This window comes from Herpailurus yagouaroundi, unplaced genomic scaffold (genome assembly GCF_014898765.1).
Source record: "Herpailurus yagouaroundi ecotype Mexico unplaced genomic scaffold, PumYag 161, whole genome shotgun sequence".
Classification (NCBI taxonomy): Eukaryota; Metazoa; Chordata; class Mammalia; order Carnivora; family Felidae; genus Herpailurus; species Herpailurus yagouaroundi.
Window position 1 is genome coordinate 22,073,770 of NW_024412402.1, and position 16,547 is coordinate 22,090,316.

The window sequence follows — 16,547 nt, forward strand, 5'->3', positions numbered from 1 at the left end:
GACACCAAAACACAGGAGCTATCTAGACTTAGCAAACATATTTTATTCTCCCATAAATCAATGAGAAAGGGTCATGTAGAATTGGAAATAAATACCTGATAGAGTTGGTTTGGTAGGTTAAAGATGTCAGGCCAGCTTCTCTGTGGATCTCTTGACCTTTGCTTAATGTTTTTCATTTTATGGTTAGCAGATGGCTGCTAGAGATTTAGAAATCATATCCACATCCAAGGTAGGAAAATATGGGAAAGGGATGTGCCTTACCAGGTACATCCATTCTTTTTTCCCAGAAACCATAATCTTTCCCAGGAATGTCTTGCATATGTGTCATTAGCCATAAATGTGCCTGTCAACGGACACTGTAAGCTTTTAGGCAGAAGCCAGCATTTAACCTGACACAGTGACACCTAAAATAAAATCAAAGTTCAATCAGCAAAGAAGGGGGAAATAGTAACTAACAGTAGGCATCCCACTTATTTTTCTTTATATAGAGGACCAGTTTCCCAGAAGAGAAAAAGCAATTACTGATTTTACACAACAATCTTTAAATCACAAATCTCCCAGTCCGTGGGATTGGAATGAAATAAATGCTGGCATGGCATCTTCAGAATCACTTTTGTATTTCAATGAACAGTGCTAATAGATTGAGATAATTTCAGTAGCTGGATGTTTCTTATCCTATTATTAGTATTGTCTCAGGAAGCTCGTCAGCTCTGCATGCAAATACATTCCTGTCAAACCCTAACATCAGTTTGGCATACATGCTTCAAAATGGTTGAACCCCTGTGGAAACTATTCAGGTGGAATAGGGCAAATGGAATGGAATCCCACAAATGTGGGAAAGGGCTGAAATAGTAAAGAAACAAAGTCAGTATAAGCATAATAAGCCTGGAGATATTGGCTGGAGAGATAAGAAGCATAGACTTGTAGGTCAATGGTAAGGTTCAAAGATTTTATCCTAATTACAGTAAGAAGCTGTTAAGGTACTTAGTTCATACAGAGTGTGTGCTTGGTTTATAAACTTTACTAGTGTAGTCATCTGTGGGAAAAACAATGTAAATGTGTTCAAATATGTTTTGTAAAGTTGAATAAGTAATTTGTCAGCATACTTCTCTCTCTCCTGGCTACACAGACTTACAGAGTTCTATGGCAAAGTAAACATCCCTTTTATGCGTTCTAGTTACTCTTTTGTGGTCTTATGTCATTATGTATGAACTTCATCATCTATGTTCTACTCAAATAACTGGGCCTATCATGTCTGTTAAAGAAACCAATCAATCTTGGAATTGATTACTTTTGATTAACTTTTCAGAAAAATGTTTGGCTCTTGTATGCATAATAGTGTGGAGGAGGCAAGAGTGGATGGGAGTATAAGTCGGAAGTTACTTCAGAGATCATAGATACTTGGGTTAGATGGGTGCTGATGGACACAAAGAGCTGTGGATGACTTAAGATATAATTTGAAGGTAAAATAGAGTTAATGATGGATTTGGTTCAGGAAGGAAGACAGGGAATAATGAAGTGTAAATACTTCCATAGTTGTGGATATTATGGATAAAATAGTGCTTACAGAGTATTAGTTATATATTAGTAATACCTATTGTGCAAATAAGAAATGAGGTTACAATAGTCACAACATGTACAATGCTGTACAGTTTTAAGATATTTAAAACCTTACATCTTATGATATTGGTAGGACAGTGTTTATTCTCTGCAGATGTGGAAACTGCAGCTTTCCCTCTCATAGTTCTACCTTTGCCAATCTGGAGACTGGTCAGAGACAAGAGATGTGACATGAAAAAGAGAGGATATAACCAAAGAAGACAACTGGGTCATAGGTTAGAAGAAGGTGAGAACGCTTGTGTGGGCATGGCAGAAAGGAAGGTCTGAGGGAAATATGGAGGCTGCACAATGGACTTTGAGCAGTTTGGCTGTGGATAATGAACTGGATCTCATTTCAAGGTTCTTTAAAAGATGTAAGGAAAATATTTTTGAGGGTTATGTGATTACTTTTGACTGTTGGGGTATTCCTGTTTCTATGTGATCCTAGACAGAGATTGAGTTCATTAAGATTTCAACTTTAATATTGTTTAGCTACTTTTGTTACCTTGAGTGTACACATGAAATGTAGCTTGAACAGAGGTTGGTTGGAAGGCAGAGCATGATTTGGAGGTAGTGAGAAAATGGAGTTGGCCAGTTTTATGTTGAACTTTGTGAAAGGCAAGATTGGATGAGCCTATTGGTTACAGGTTGTGGAAGTCCTGAAAAAATATGAGTTGAAATTCTTACTCGCCAGATTTGTTGTATATTATTTCTCTCACTGAGAGAGACTTCAGAAAATATAGAAAATTTACGTTATATAAAGTATTCACAGTTCTATCATGTGAAAAAAAAAACTTAATATTTTAGGGTATTTCTTCTAGCCTTGTATATTGGTGCATGTATATATGTGTATAAAAACTTCATAGTATGATTAATAATTAAAATTATACTATACATAACATTTTATGACATATAAAAGTGTTCTGTGAACACTTTCCTATTAAATAATATCAAAATACTTTTGGATAGAACACAGTAGTCCATTATATGGGTGTACCATGAACTCTTTAGCTTTTTCTTTAGACTTTACTTGAGCTATTTTCCCATTCTTCTAATGAACCTTATCGTTTGATATTTATTTTTTATCTGCCATTATAAGTTCGGTATCAGTAACACTCATGTACTAAATCTGTAACTGATACATTTTCCAGAGTTAGAATTTCTGATCAAAAGTAACGAACACTTGTGCTCGCTTTGGTAGCACATATACAGAGAAGATCAGCATGGCCCCTGTGCCAGGATGACACACAAATTCACGAAGCATTCCATATTTTTACATGTTAGCTAGACTCATCGTTGTGATCATTTCGCAATACATACAAGTATCAACTCATTATATTATATACCTGAAACTAGTGTAATGTTGCATGTCAATTATACCTGAATTTAAAAAAAAGTGATGGACACTTTTAGAGCGCTTGGTAGACACTGACAAATGGCCTTTCAGATTTGAACCGCTTTGTATGCCTTTTAGTAATTGATTTAATTTCCTTTTTTACTGCTTTCTCCCTCCTACTGGGAATTAGCCTTTAAAACATGAAAAATAATACCTCATAATTTTAATTTGCACATCTTGGTTATTAGTGAGTTTCAACATTTTTCACATGTTACTAGCTATTTCTCTCTTAAAAAATTAAATTCATGTGTTCAGTTTATTGTTCTGTTCTGTCTTCATCATTGAAGATGACTTGGACCCAATACAGAGAGATAACTAAATGAATATTTTTATGATTGACTGAAAATCCATACCAACTTCCATGTAGGAAACAATAATGCATATAGTTCATGGCTCTTTGTCTATTAATTTTTTTAAGTTTAATGATTTATCCTGTGAAATGTAATATTCAGGGAAAATGTGATTTTTTCCCCCTGCTCTCTCTAGTCCTAAGAGACATTCTCTCAGTTGAAACTTCTCTGTCTTCATTTTCACTGTACTTCATATATCATTAGCAGGAACTCTTGGGTTATGGGAGGGCGATGTATGGACTACATATTTATTGAACTCTAATTGTATGAATAAATGAATGCACCGGCCATGCAAATACAAATCTAAGTCTTAAAAATAATAATTTACATAATTAGCTGACAAGAAGGCCTGAGCTATTACTTAAGTTCATATATAACATTACATCGTCAACTGTTAATTTATGCTCTGTTCTTTGCAGAATGATTGAGCTGTTTGGTAGTTTTATTTATGACTCATGCTTAGATTCATTTTGTAGTGCTGATAATGTTGAGATAATGGGAATTTATAGTTAGCTCTGACAAGAGGCCATAAAACAAATGACTGGATGTTTTCTCTATTGCCACAGGCTCGATTTATAACATAAAGTACTTAATAATTGTTATTAATGAACCCGCTGTGGTTGGTATATAGACACAGCTGGAAATCACATCTGTTATCAGACAGCCTGGGTTGAGTAAAGTACAAACACTGCAGGGAACTAATAGCTACAAAAGGAAATGACATCACAGAGCCATAGGAAGTGCCCATAGACGTTAGCTACACTGAAACAGAAGACATTTAGGAAAGATTTTAGGAGAAATGACAGAAAATTTGGCTCTTTTCAGAATTTTTCTTCCATATGGAACCCAAATGTCTTTAATTATGAGCTAGAGTCCCAGGGTCAATCCATATATGAAATATTAGTAAAGTTTATATCTTAGTTTTTAGATCAAAATGAATAAAAATCATCCAATTTCAGCCTACCAACATATCTTTCCAAGCTTCTCTTCAGTTACCCCTATTGAAACACTCTGTTCTATTCGGATTGGGTTATTTCTCTTTGTTTTTACAGACTTATGCATTCCTGCCTTTGTGCTTTACCTTATGTTGTTACCTCCATTTGAGGTCATTTTGAACTATTTCAAGAGAGAAAGAACTAATTTACTAATACCTATTTACTCTCCCCCTCTTGACCCCTGTCTCCATTCCTATTTGTCCCCATTTTAAATTTTCATTCTCCTCATTCAACATTGGCAAACATTGTAATACATTTTATATGTATTCTTTGATTCTATGTAGTCTTACAAAATATGCTTTTTTTGGTGTGTCCTTGTGTTATTAATTTTTGGAAATCATGGTAAATCACAGATGTCATTTTATTTCTTTTACTTAGCACTGGAGTACCAGCCATAGCACTCTGTGAACATCTAGTCCATTTTTTGTAAATGTTGCATAAGACTGCATGTGTATCGACCAAAATTAATATGTCTACTCTCCAGTCAGGGATGGGCACCCAGATTGCTCTGAATCTGTATCACAATAAGCAAGGTAACAATGGGCAGTTTTATGTATGTCATTTGTGGAACAAAGGGAGAATTTCTTTAGGCTACATACTTAGGAGTGTAACTCCTGGGTCATAGAGGGTGTGTAGATGTGATTTGACAAAATGCTGAGAGATAGCTTTGAAGTGTTCCCCCATTCTTCTCCCACTGGGAGTTCAGTGAGTTCCTTTATTCTTACATACAACCAATAGGTGGTATTGCCTAATTTTACATTTTAAGCAAATTAAAAGGGATAAGATGATATTTCATGATTGTTTTCATTTACTTCTATGATTACTACTGAGCTTGAATATATTTTGATTTGCTTATTGCTTTGGGGGTTTATTTCATTTTAATTGCCTATTCATATGTGTACCCACTTTTTTTTTCTCTTGGGTTATCTATCTTTTGTGGACTTAAAGGAATTCCTTGTACATTTTTACATTGTCAGTTTTGAATATTGCAAGTTTTTTTCTTAAAGTCTATCACTTCTCTATGAACTCTATACACACTATTCTTCCTAAACAAAAATATTTAATTTTGATATAAGTATTTAGCCTGAGGGTTTGTGCTTCTCAGGTATTTTAAAGACAATTCTTCCCCACATTTAAATCACAAATATATATTCTGACATTTTATTTTATTGGTTTTCTATTTTATCTTTCATTAATATGTCTGGATTCTACTTTTATGCATTATGTTATTTAGGGATCTAATTTTCCTTCTTTTTTTTTTCCAGTTTGAAACAATATTTTATTTATTTATTTATTTTTATTTTTTGTTTATATATGAAATTTATTGTCAAATTGGTTTCCATACAACACCCAGTGCTCATCCCAAAAGGTGCCCTCCTCAATACCCATCACCCACCTTCTCCTCCCTCCCACCCCCCATCAACCCTTAGTTTGTTCTCAGTTCTCGACAGTCTCTTATGCTTTGGCTCTCTCCCACTCTAACCTCTTTTTTTTTTTTTCCTTCCCCTCCCCCATGGGTTCCTGTTAAGTTTCTCAGGATCCACATAAGAGTGAAACCATATGGTATCTGTCTTTCTCTGTATGGCTTATTTCACTTAGCATCACACTCTCCAGTTCCATCCACGTTGCTACAAAAGGCCATATTTCATTTTTTCTCATTGCCACGTAGTATTCCATTGTGTATATAAACCACAATTTCTTTATCCATTCATCAGTTGATGGACATTTAGGCTCTTTCCATAATTTGGCTATTGTTGAGAGTGCTGCTATGAACATTGGGGTACAAGTGCCCCTATGCATCAGTACTCCTGTGTCCCTTGGATAAATTCCTAGCAGTGCTACTGCAGGGTCATAGGGTAGGTCTATTTTTAATTTTCTGAGGAACCTCCACACTGCTTTCCAGAGCGGCTGCACCAATTTGCATTCCCACCAACAGTGCAAGAGGGTTCCCGTTTCTCCACATCCTCTCCAGCATCTATAGTCTCCTGATTTGTTCATTTTGGCCACTCTGACTGGCGTGAGGTGATATCTGAGTGTGGTTTTGATTTGTATTTCCCTGATAAGGAGCGACGCTGAACATCTTTTCATGTGCCTGTTGGCCATCCGGATGTCTTCTTTAGAGAAGTGTCTATTCATGTTTTCTGCCCATTTCTTCACTGGGTTATTTGCTTTTCGGGTGTGGAGTTTGGTGAGCTCTTTATAGATTTTGGATACTAGCCCTTTGTCCGATATGTCATTTGCAAATATCTTTTCCCATTCCATTGGTTGCCTTTTCGTTTTGTTGGTTGTTTCCTTTGCTGTGCAGAAGCTTTTTATCTTCATAAGGTCCCAGTAATTCACTTTTGCTTTTAATTCCCTTGCCTTTGGGGATGTGTCGAGTAAGAGATTGCTACGGCTGAGGTCAGAGAGGTCTTTTCCTGCTTTCTCCTCTAAGGTTTGGATGGTTTCCTGTCTCACATTCAGGTCCTTTATCCATTTTGAGTTTATTTTTGTGAATGGTGTGAGAAAGTGGTCTAGTTTCAACCTTCTGCATGTTGCTGTCCAGTTCTCCCAGCACCATTTGTTAAAGAGACTGTCTTTTTTCTATTGGATGTTCTTTCCTGCTTTGTCAAAGATTAGTTGGCCATACGTTTGTGGGTCTAGTTCTAGGGTTTCTATTCTATTCCATTGGTCTATGTGTCTGTTTTTGTGCCAATACCATGCTGTCTTGATGATGACAGCTTTGTAGTAGAGGCTAAAGTCTGGGATTGTGATGCCTCCTGCTTTGGTCTTCTTCTTCAAAATTACTTTGGCTATTCGGGGCCTTTTGTGGTTCCATATGAATTTTAGGATTGCTTGTTCTTGTTTTGAGAAGAATGCTGGTGCAATTTTGATTGGGATTGCATTGAATGTGTAGATAGTTTTGGGAAGTATTGACATTTTGACAATATTTATTCTTCCAATCCATGAGCAGGGAATGTCTTTCCATTTCTTTAAATCTTCTTCAATTACCTTCATAAGCTTTCTATAGTTTTCAGCATACAGATCCTTTACATCTTTGGTTAGATTTATTCCTAGGTATTTTATGCTTCTTGGTGCAATTGTGAATGGGATCAGTTTCTTTATTTGTCTTTCTGTTGCTTCATTGTTAGTGTATAAGAATGCAACTGATTTCTGTACATTGATTTTGTATCCTGCAACTTTGCTGAATTCATGTATCAGTTCTAGCAGACTTTTGGTGGAGTCTATCGGATTTTCCATGTATAATATCATGTCATCTGCAAAAAGCGAAAGCTTGTCTTCTTCTTTGCCAATTTTGATGCCTTTGATTTCCTTTTGTTGTCTGATTGCTGATGCTAGAACTTCCAGCACTATGTTAAACAACAGCGGTGAGAGTGGGCATCCCTGTCTCTAATTTTCTTTCTTAGCATCATATACAAAATAACTTATTCTTCCACTTCTGATTTGTGGTGCTTTATTTCCATATTTGTCATATATTAAATTCTAACCTATACATGGTTTTTCTCTGAGTCCACTGTTTTGTTTCATTGACTTATTTGTCCATCAGTTTTTATATCAATGCCTACCTATTTTATTACTATGCATTGGGACAGGCAGACTACCATGGACCTTGAGCATCCCTGAACTTTCTGCTGAGCAGGCTAAACTGTAGGTCTTACTTGTTCCACATAGACAGACAAGGAGGTCAAGTGACCATATCATGATTACTCAGTTAAGAGAAGAGAGAGAAAGAGATACTGTTTTGTTTTCTGCTTACTACAGAAGGTGCTGTGACCATGTGGTGGGCTGTTTGGACCACTGTTGTGTACCACTTTTATTGCTCTCAGTGCTGAGTGTATAATTAGTATGTCTTATATGCTTATGTTATGAACCCTTATAAAAGTTAAGGGGAAGAGTCACTTTTAGACAAATGATAGTGGGTACAACAGACCACCAGTTAGGCTTTTGGTTTCCTCTCGTGTTATACAATGGAAACTATAAATTCTAGAAAAAGAAAAAGAAATCAGTCTTGGGGGCTGTAAACTCCAAAGATCCTTTGGAACTATAGATCTCTGCCATTGATAACTTGAAGATTGGATCTCATACTGGTGAATGTTCTGCCAACACTTGAGTATGTATTCTGCTGTTTGGGGGTAAAATATTCGTTAATATCAAGTATGTCAAATTTGTTGACAGTACAGTTCAAGTATTTATGTTTGCTAATTTTCTATCTATCTTGTCTATAAATTACTGATTGAGGAGTGTTGAAATCTCCCATTATAATTGTAGATTTGTCCATTTCTCACTTCAGTCCTGGTATGTTTTTGCTTCATATATTTTGCATCTGTCAGATGCATACACATTTACATTTGTTATTTTTTAATGAATTGACAACTTTATCCTTAAGAAATGTTCCTTTTTTATCTCTGGTGATAATATTTTTTATGAAGTCTCCTCGTCTGATATTATCTTAGCCATTCCAGCTTGCATATAGTTAATGTTTATTGGCATCACTGTTTCTGTCTTCCACTTCTAATTTACCAATTCCTTTGTATTTAAGGTGCGTTTCTTGCAGATCACATTTAGCTATTTTTATTTTTAAAAATTTTTTAAAGGTTATTTATTTTTGAGAGACAGAGAGAGAGATGGAGTGTGAGTGGGGGAGAGGCAGAGAGAGAGACACAGAATCCGAAGCAGGTTCCAGGCTCCGAACTGTCAGCACAGAGCCTGACATGGGGCTTGAACCCATGAACTGAGAGATCATGACCCCAGCTGAAGTTGGATGCTTAACTAACTGAGCCACCCAGGCACCCCATGTTTAGCTATTTTTCTTAAGTCCAATTTGAGAATCTCTGACTTTAAATTGTAGTTTATAGACTAAGGGTCTACAAACCATTTCTGAAATGGCCAGATGGTAATATTTTAGGCTTTTGGATCATACTGTCTCTGTTGAAATTGCTAAACTCTGCTATTAAAGCATGAAAGCTGCATAGACCACACATAAATGAATGGGCAAGGCTGTGTTCCAATAAAATTTTATTAATAAAAAATCACAATGAGCCATATTTAGCATAGTTTGCTGACCTATGGTTTACACTCTTAATGTTTGATCTAAGTATTTGTAGAGTCAAGGTTAAATCATCCAACTTGTTTGTATTCTGTTTATCCCATGTGTTATTCACTCATTTCCTATCCTCCCCTCTCTTATTCTACCTCCTTTTGGATTGAACATTTTTAAAATTTCATTTTACCTCGTTTTTAACATATCAGATGACAAAAACCTCTTTGTGTTTTATATTTTAAGTGATTGTTGTATAGTTTATAATATATATCTTTACCTTTTCACAGTCTACCTTAAAATAATATTATAGCACTTTATAGATTAGGATTCTTAAATATTCTTACTTTCCACCCAGTCATTTGTGCTATATTTTTGTCTTACTTTTTACTTCCATTTGTGTTATGTTGTGCATTGCCACTGCCTTTTTCCATGTTTTGAAGTATGATTGACAGAAGTTGTAGTATATTTAAGCTGTACAGTGTGATGATTTCTTATATGTACACATTGTGAGAGGCTTCCCATACCATCAAGCTAATTAACACCTCACATATTTACCTTTGTTTTTTTTAAGAGGGAGCGAGATTACTTTTAGTGCTACTCTCTCAGAAAATTTCAATTGTGTAATATTTATCAGCTATAGCAACCATGTTACTCATCTGATCCTCAGACCTTATTCACCTTATAAGTCAACGTTTGTACCTTTTACCAACCTCTCTCTATTTCTATCACTCCCCTAGTCCCTGACAACCACTGTTCTACTTTATGTTTGTATTAGCTCAATGTGTTTTTTTTTTTTTAAGTTTTCACATATACGTGACACTATGCAGTATTTGTCTTTCTTTGTGCCTCATTTCATTTAGCACAATTTCCTTCTGGTTTCATCCATGTTGTCACAAATGGCAGGATCTCCTTTTTTAAAGGCTGAAGAACTTTCCAGTATATGTGTGTGTGTGTGTGTGTGTGTGTGTGTGTGTGTGTTATATTTTTATCTATCTGCCAATAGATACTTAGATTGTTTCCATACCTTTACTATTATAAATAATGCTGAAGTGAACATTAGAATACAGATATGTCTTCAAGATAAAGATTTTGTTTCCTCTGGATATATATCCAGAAGTGACATTGCTGGATCATGTGGTAGTTCCTCTTTCTAATTTCTTGAGGAACCTCCAGACTGTTTTCTATAGTGGTTGCACCAGTTTGCATTCCCACCAATAGAGTAAAAGGACTCACTGTTCTGTATATCCTTGCTAGCATTTGCTATCTTTTGTCTTTTTGATAATAAATATCCTAACAAGTATGAGGTGGTATCTTATTGTGGTTTTAATTTGCATTTTCCTGATGATGAGTGATATTGAGCACCTTTTCCTATATTTGTTGGTTATTTATGTGCTCTCTTCGAAAAAATGTATGTTCAGGTAGTTTGTCCATTTTTAAATTGGGGCGCCTGGGTGGCGCAGTCGGTTGAGGGTCCGACTTCAGCCAGGTCAAGATCTCGCGGTCTGTGAGTTCGAGCCCCACGTCAGGCTCTGGGCTGATGGCTCAGAGCCTGGAGCCTGTTTCTGATTCTGTGTCTCCCTCTCTCTCTGCCCCTCCCCCGTTCATGCTCTGTCTCTCTCTGTCCCAAAAATAAATAAAAAATTAAAAAAAACGTAGATAAATTGAGTTATTTATTTATTTATTTAGGTTGTTGTCGTTGTTGTTGTTGGTATTCAGTTGTATGAGTTCCTTGTATATTTTGAGTATTAACCCCCTATTAGATACATGGCTTGCAAACATTTTTTTCCAATTCCATAAGTAGGCTTTTTATTTTGTTGATGTTTTCCTTTGCTGTGGATAATCTTTTTAGTTTGATGTACTCCCGATTATTTATTTTTGCTTTTGTTTCATTGTTTTTGGTGTAAAATCTAAAAAATCATTGCTGATATCAATGCCAACAAGTCTTTCCCCTATGTTTCTTCTAGGAGTTTTACAGTTTCAGGTCTTAAGTTCAAGTCCTTCATCCATTTTGGGTGATTTTTGTGAGTGGTATAAGCTAAGGGTACAGTTTCATTCTTCTGCATGTGGATATCCAGAGTTCAGATTTGCCAGGCTCCACGATCGTGTGAGCCAGTGGAAATACATCTGTCTCTGTCTTTCTCTCTCTCTACACACACACACACACACACACACACACACACACACACACACATTTATATTTATATATTTATGCAAGGATTTATACACAAATGTGTATATTTGTATATATGAATATATAGATAGATAGATAGATAGATATAGATAGATAGATATAGATAGATAGATAATATATCTCCTATAGGTACTATTTCTTTGGAGAACCTGAGTGACATACCATATAAACTTGAATCTCTCCAACTGCACTTTCCTTCTTTCAAAAGTCTAATCCTCTTAATTTCCTCCTGGTTTTGTCTTTCACTTTCTATGAGTGGCCATTACTATATTGCTATTAACAATACTTGATTTGGTTTGCTAATATCTGCTTAAGGATTTTAAATCATGACCAATTATTAATATTTGCTTATGGTTTGACTTTTTTGTACCAACCCTGTCAGGTTTTAGAAAAAACCTTAGCTAATGATACTTAATATTTCAGACATTTTATTTTGTTGTTGGTAGTGCTTGTGGTGCTCTCTCTCTCTTGTCATCTTGTTACAAATGTCTGAATTTTATTGGTCTTTTCCTAGGTGTCTTTTTGGCTTTGCTTATATTAATTATCTTAATTAAAAAATTAAGATATAATTGACATATAACATCGTGTAAGTTTAAGGTGTACAGCATGTTGGCTTAGTATATTTATATATTGTAATATGATTACAGTAATGTTAGCTAACACCTTTATTGTGACACATATTTATCATTTATTTTTTATGTTAAGGACAGTTAGAATCTAGTTTCTTAGCAACTTTGAAGCTTATAATATAGTGTTGTGAAATATAATCACTATGTTGTTCATTAGATTTGCAGAACTTATCTACTAGTTGTAAGTTTGTACCCTTAAATATCTCCCCCAATTCCCTTACCCTCCAGTCTCTCCTAACCACCATTCTACTTTGTTTTCACAAGTTCAGGTTTTTTAAAGATTCAACCTATAAGTGATGTACTATATTTGTCATTCTCTGTGTGAATATCTCAGCATAATAGCTTCAAAGTTTATCCATGTTGCCATACATGGCAGGATTTCCTTTTGTTCTCATTGCTGAATACATATATAACACATCTTCACTATCCATTCATCCATTGACAGGCACTTATGTGGCTTCCATACCTTGGCTAGTGTGAATAATGCTGCAATGTCCATGGATGTGCAGATATCCCTTCAAGATACTAACTTCAATTCTTTTGGATGTATATCCAAGAGTGGGATTGTTGGATCAAGTGGTAGTTCAATTTTTAAGTTTTTGAGGAAAGCCACTATTTTTTTTATAATGGATTCAGCTTTAGCAAATTCTTCATAATCTTTTTTTCTATTTCATTGATGTTTGCTTTCAAGTTACTGTCTTTACTTCGACTTGTTTCATATTTATTCTGATGTTCTTTTTTAAACTTCTTAGTGCTTATTTCTTTTTTTTTATTTTTTTTTAATGTTTATTTATTTTTGAGAGAGACAGAGACAGAATGTGAACGGGTTAGGGGCAGAGAGAGAGGGAGACACAGAATCCTAAGCAGGCTCCAGGCTCTGAGCTGTCAGCACAGAGCCCGACGCCGGGCTCAAACTCAGGAGTTGTGAGATCATGACCTGAGCTGAAGTCTGACGCTCAACTGACTGAGCCACCCAGGTGCTCCATAACTTCTTAGTGCTTGTTTCATCTTTTTGTCCTTTGTTCTTTTCTTATATAAAGATTTACGGTCAGAAATTTATTGTAAGTGCCACTTTAACTGTATCCCATAAAGTTTGATATGAAGTATTATTGTTATCCTTTAATCTAAAATATTTTCCAAGTTCCGTTTTAATCCCCTCTGATCTTTTAGTTATTTAAGAATGTTTTATTTTGTAATTTACAAAATTAGTTTTTGTAAGTTTATTTATTTATTTTGAGAAGGAGTGCATGCATGTGGTGTGCACATGAGTGGGGGAGAGACAGAGGGAGGAGAGAGAGAGAGACAGACAGACAGAATCTCAAGCAGGTTCCCTGCTGTCAGTGCAGAGCCAGACGTGGGTTTCAATCTCACACACTGAGAGATCATGACCTGAGCCAAAATCAAGGGTTGGACGCTTAACTGACTGAACCACCCAGGTGTCCCTAAAAATTATTTAAAAAAAATTACTTCCCTTTATTTATTGATTTCCATTAAGCGACTTTTTAATCAGAGAAAAATGTATTGTGTATGTTACCAATTCCTTGAAGTTTTTTGAGACTTGCTTTAGTGCCTAGTATGTTATGCATTTTCATAAGTGTCCCATGTGAATTTAAATACAATGTGCCTCTTCAAGTTATTGTTGGACTTCAGAGGTCAGCCAACAATAATACACCTGTCTTCTCCATAAGAGTTCTGGTAGCAATCAAAACGTAAAATAAAAAGTTGACAGATGGAATCTAAACTATCGCTTCTATAATGATCAAGCTAATGTTAGAGGATATGGCTGATATTCATGGGAAAGTAAGTGTTTTAACACTAAACCTCAGATTTAGACAGAATTACCCATATGGTCTAGGGAATGCTGGTCACACACACCTCTCTGATAATGGTGGTGGCTATAATGATCAAATTATGGCATAGAGTAGCAAAACAGACTATATGGCCCCTGTTGGAAGCTTGGTTTTAAGAGAAATTGAAGAGGAAGGGTCTAGAATTTGTATATTATATACTTTTTTTCTTTCTAAACTGAACAGTTCAGATTAATCCCTTAGAGAAGAGTGTGTTGAATTAGAATTAGAGAGAAGTCAAAAGTGTTAACTCCGATGACATTCCCACCACATGAATGACATGTCAGGTGTGTTTCACCTCCTAACGTTATTCTCTATATGTCTATCATATCAAGCTTGTTCATTGCTCTGTTCATCTTTCAAATCTTTATTTCATGCCAGCTCAGTCAAACACATAAAGCATTTATATATATTATCCAGTATTTTCAAGTTTGTCATGTGGAGTATATCACATTATGAAATTAAATGTTTAAATTTTATAGATTTCTGCCCTTTATTAAATCACTGCTTTCTCTTCTACAGTTTTGTTGTATTTTCCTAATTTAAAAGAACTACTAAGTTCCTTTAATTTTTAATTTTTTTCAATAATAAAGGCATTAAATGTTATATATTTTTTCTGAGTATGGTTTTTACCTTGCCTTTTGTTTGGTATTTATTGTTCTATTTTTCTTTGATCTTAAGCACTTTTTAAAGGGGGAATACAGTTAGAATGAACAACATTAAGTGTAGTCTCTAAGAAAAGAAAAGCTTTGGAAGTGACAATAAGTTGGAGGGTTATTTGTGAAGAGAAACCTCATTCTATTAATCTAGGTGACAGTAGGGGTGGAAATTTGGTGGAGAATAGGTTGGTTGTATCGATGCGAGCCACTGACTTTCGTTTTGTTTTGGTTTTTTTGCCAAATTGACTTGACTACATTTTCTGGATCCCTTAAGTCAATTTCTAGATTCCTGTTTTCTGCATAATAACACAATTCTATCTGTTCCTCACAAATCTCCCCCTCTTACCTTACCTCATTCTCTAAGCACAGCATTGCCAAAGAAGACAATGCTCATGTGGTGAAGAAGATTGGTACCTACGGATGTAATTTAGATGTAGGTAACTCTCTTTCCTATATTATTCTGCCCCTAGGAATGATTTTCCCATTCAGCAGTTAATGAGAAAGGAGAGTTGGCTCTATCCCTTTCCAATCCTAGGACAGGAGGAATGCCAATTGGAGGAAGACTTAGGGGTAAAGAGATAACAGGATTTCTGTTAGAAGTCTTGGTATCAAGTTAATTCTCCACTGCTGGTCACTTGTTATAACTTATAACAATATATGATCCCTGAGTAAGTGGGTAACTGTAGTTTCATTGTGCCAAAGGTGAAATGATGATATTTTTGTCCTCTTAGTCTCCCATATTAAGCCATACCTCCTTAAAAGGAAAAAAAATTGCCTATTATTTAATGCAAATCTTGAGAGCACAGAAAACTGACACTTTAGAAACACCCAACAAATACCAATTAATTTTGTATTGCCTTAACTGAGATTCCTGAAACTTTACACAACAATCCCATTCTTGTTACACTTTGTTTCAAACATTTTAAAATAGCTTCATACTTTTCCTGATTACTTTCATTAAATATAACTAAAATCCTAAAATAATGTACATAAAACATACATAAGACTCTGAAGAGTGAAGACAAAGATGCTGACTTGCTTAGGTACTTGGGGCCTGAGAAATGGTATGCTGGTGGATTCCCTAGATTTCCCTTTTGTCTTCTATATCCAAGGCTTGTTGCTGAAGAAATCAGTAACGCAGAAAAGGAAATAGGGACAGGGTAAATAAAAGATCAGGACAGAGGGGTCTAGCAATATCTAAAACTTTTATATAATAACTTTTACTGCAGCCAAACACTACAGAAGAAGCTGTGGCCTACTCCCATCCTTACCAGTAAAGGCCAAGTGAGGAGCATAAACTTCCATCTTTGGAAGACTAAGACACTTCAATAACCCCACTAAGATTATATTGGGAAACATCAATTAGGGTGAGGAGACTTCCATACTTACTGGCTAGTAACAAGGCATCCTCATCATGATGTCAGTGGAGATTATGTGGGGAGCCTGGATTTGCACACCCACTGGGCAGTAATGTGATACCCCTCCCCTTCTCACTGGCATGGCATCATGGAAGCCCAGTAGAGAGTCAAGACTTTTATTACCACTTACTGGCAATGAGGCTACTACCATTATAATTATCAATGACTACTGCATAAAGAGTGCAAACTACCACCCCTGCCCAGCAGTAATGGAAAGCCTTTCTATCTCAAGTACTAATGAAGGCCAACTGGATAACCTGGATGCCTACCTCTAACTGGCTGTGACAAGGTGGCACATATCTCTTATTGGAGAAGTATCAGAGAAAAACAGATAAAATGGAAAGTTTAACTAAGATCCACTTTTATAACATAATGCAACTATGTCCAAATTTCAATAAAGAAATCGTTTTTCTTAAAAAAAA

At 35.5% G+C, this 16,547-nt stretch overlaps 1 pseudogene; it reads left to right on the forward strand.

Moving 5' to 3' along the window:
* The first annotated feature begins 2,775 nt into the window (after positions 1 to 2,775).
* On the forward strand, positions 2,776 to 2,874 carry LOC121035689 (uncharacterized; annotated as a pseudogene).
* The last annotated feature ends 13,673 nt before the right edge of the window (positions 2,875 to 16,547 follow it).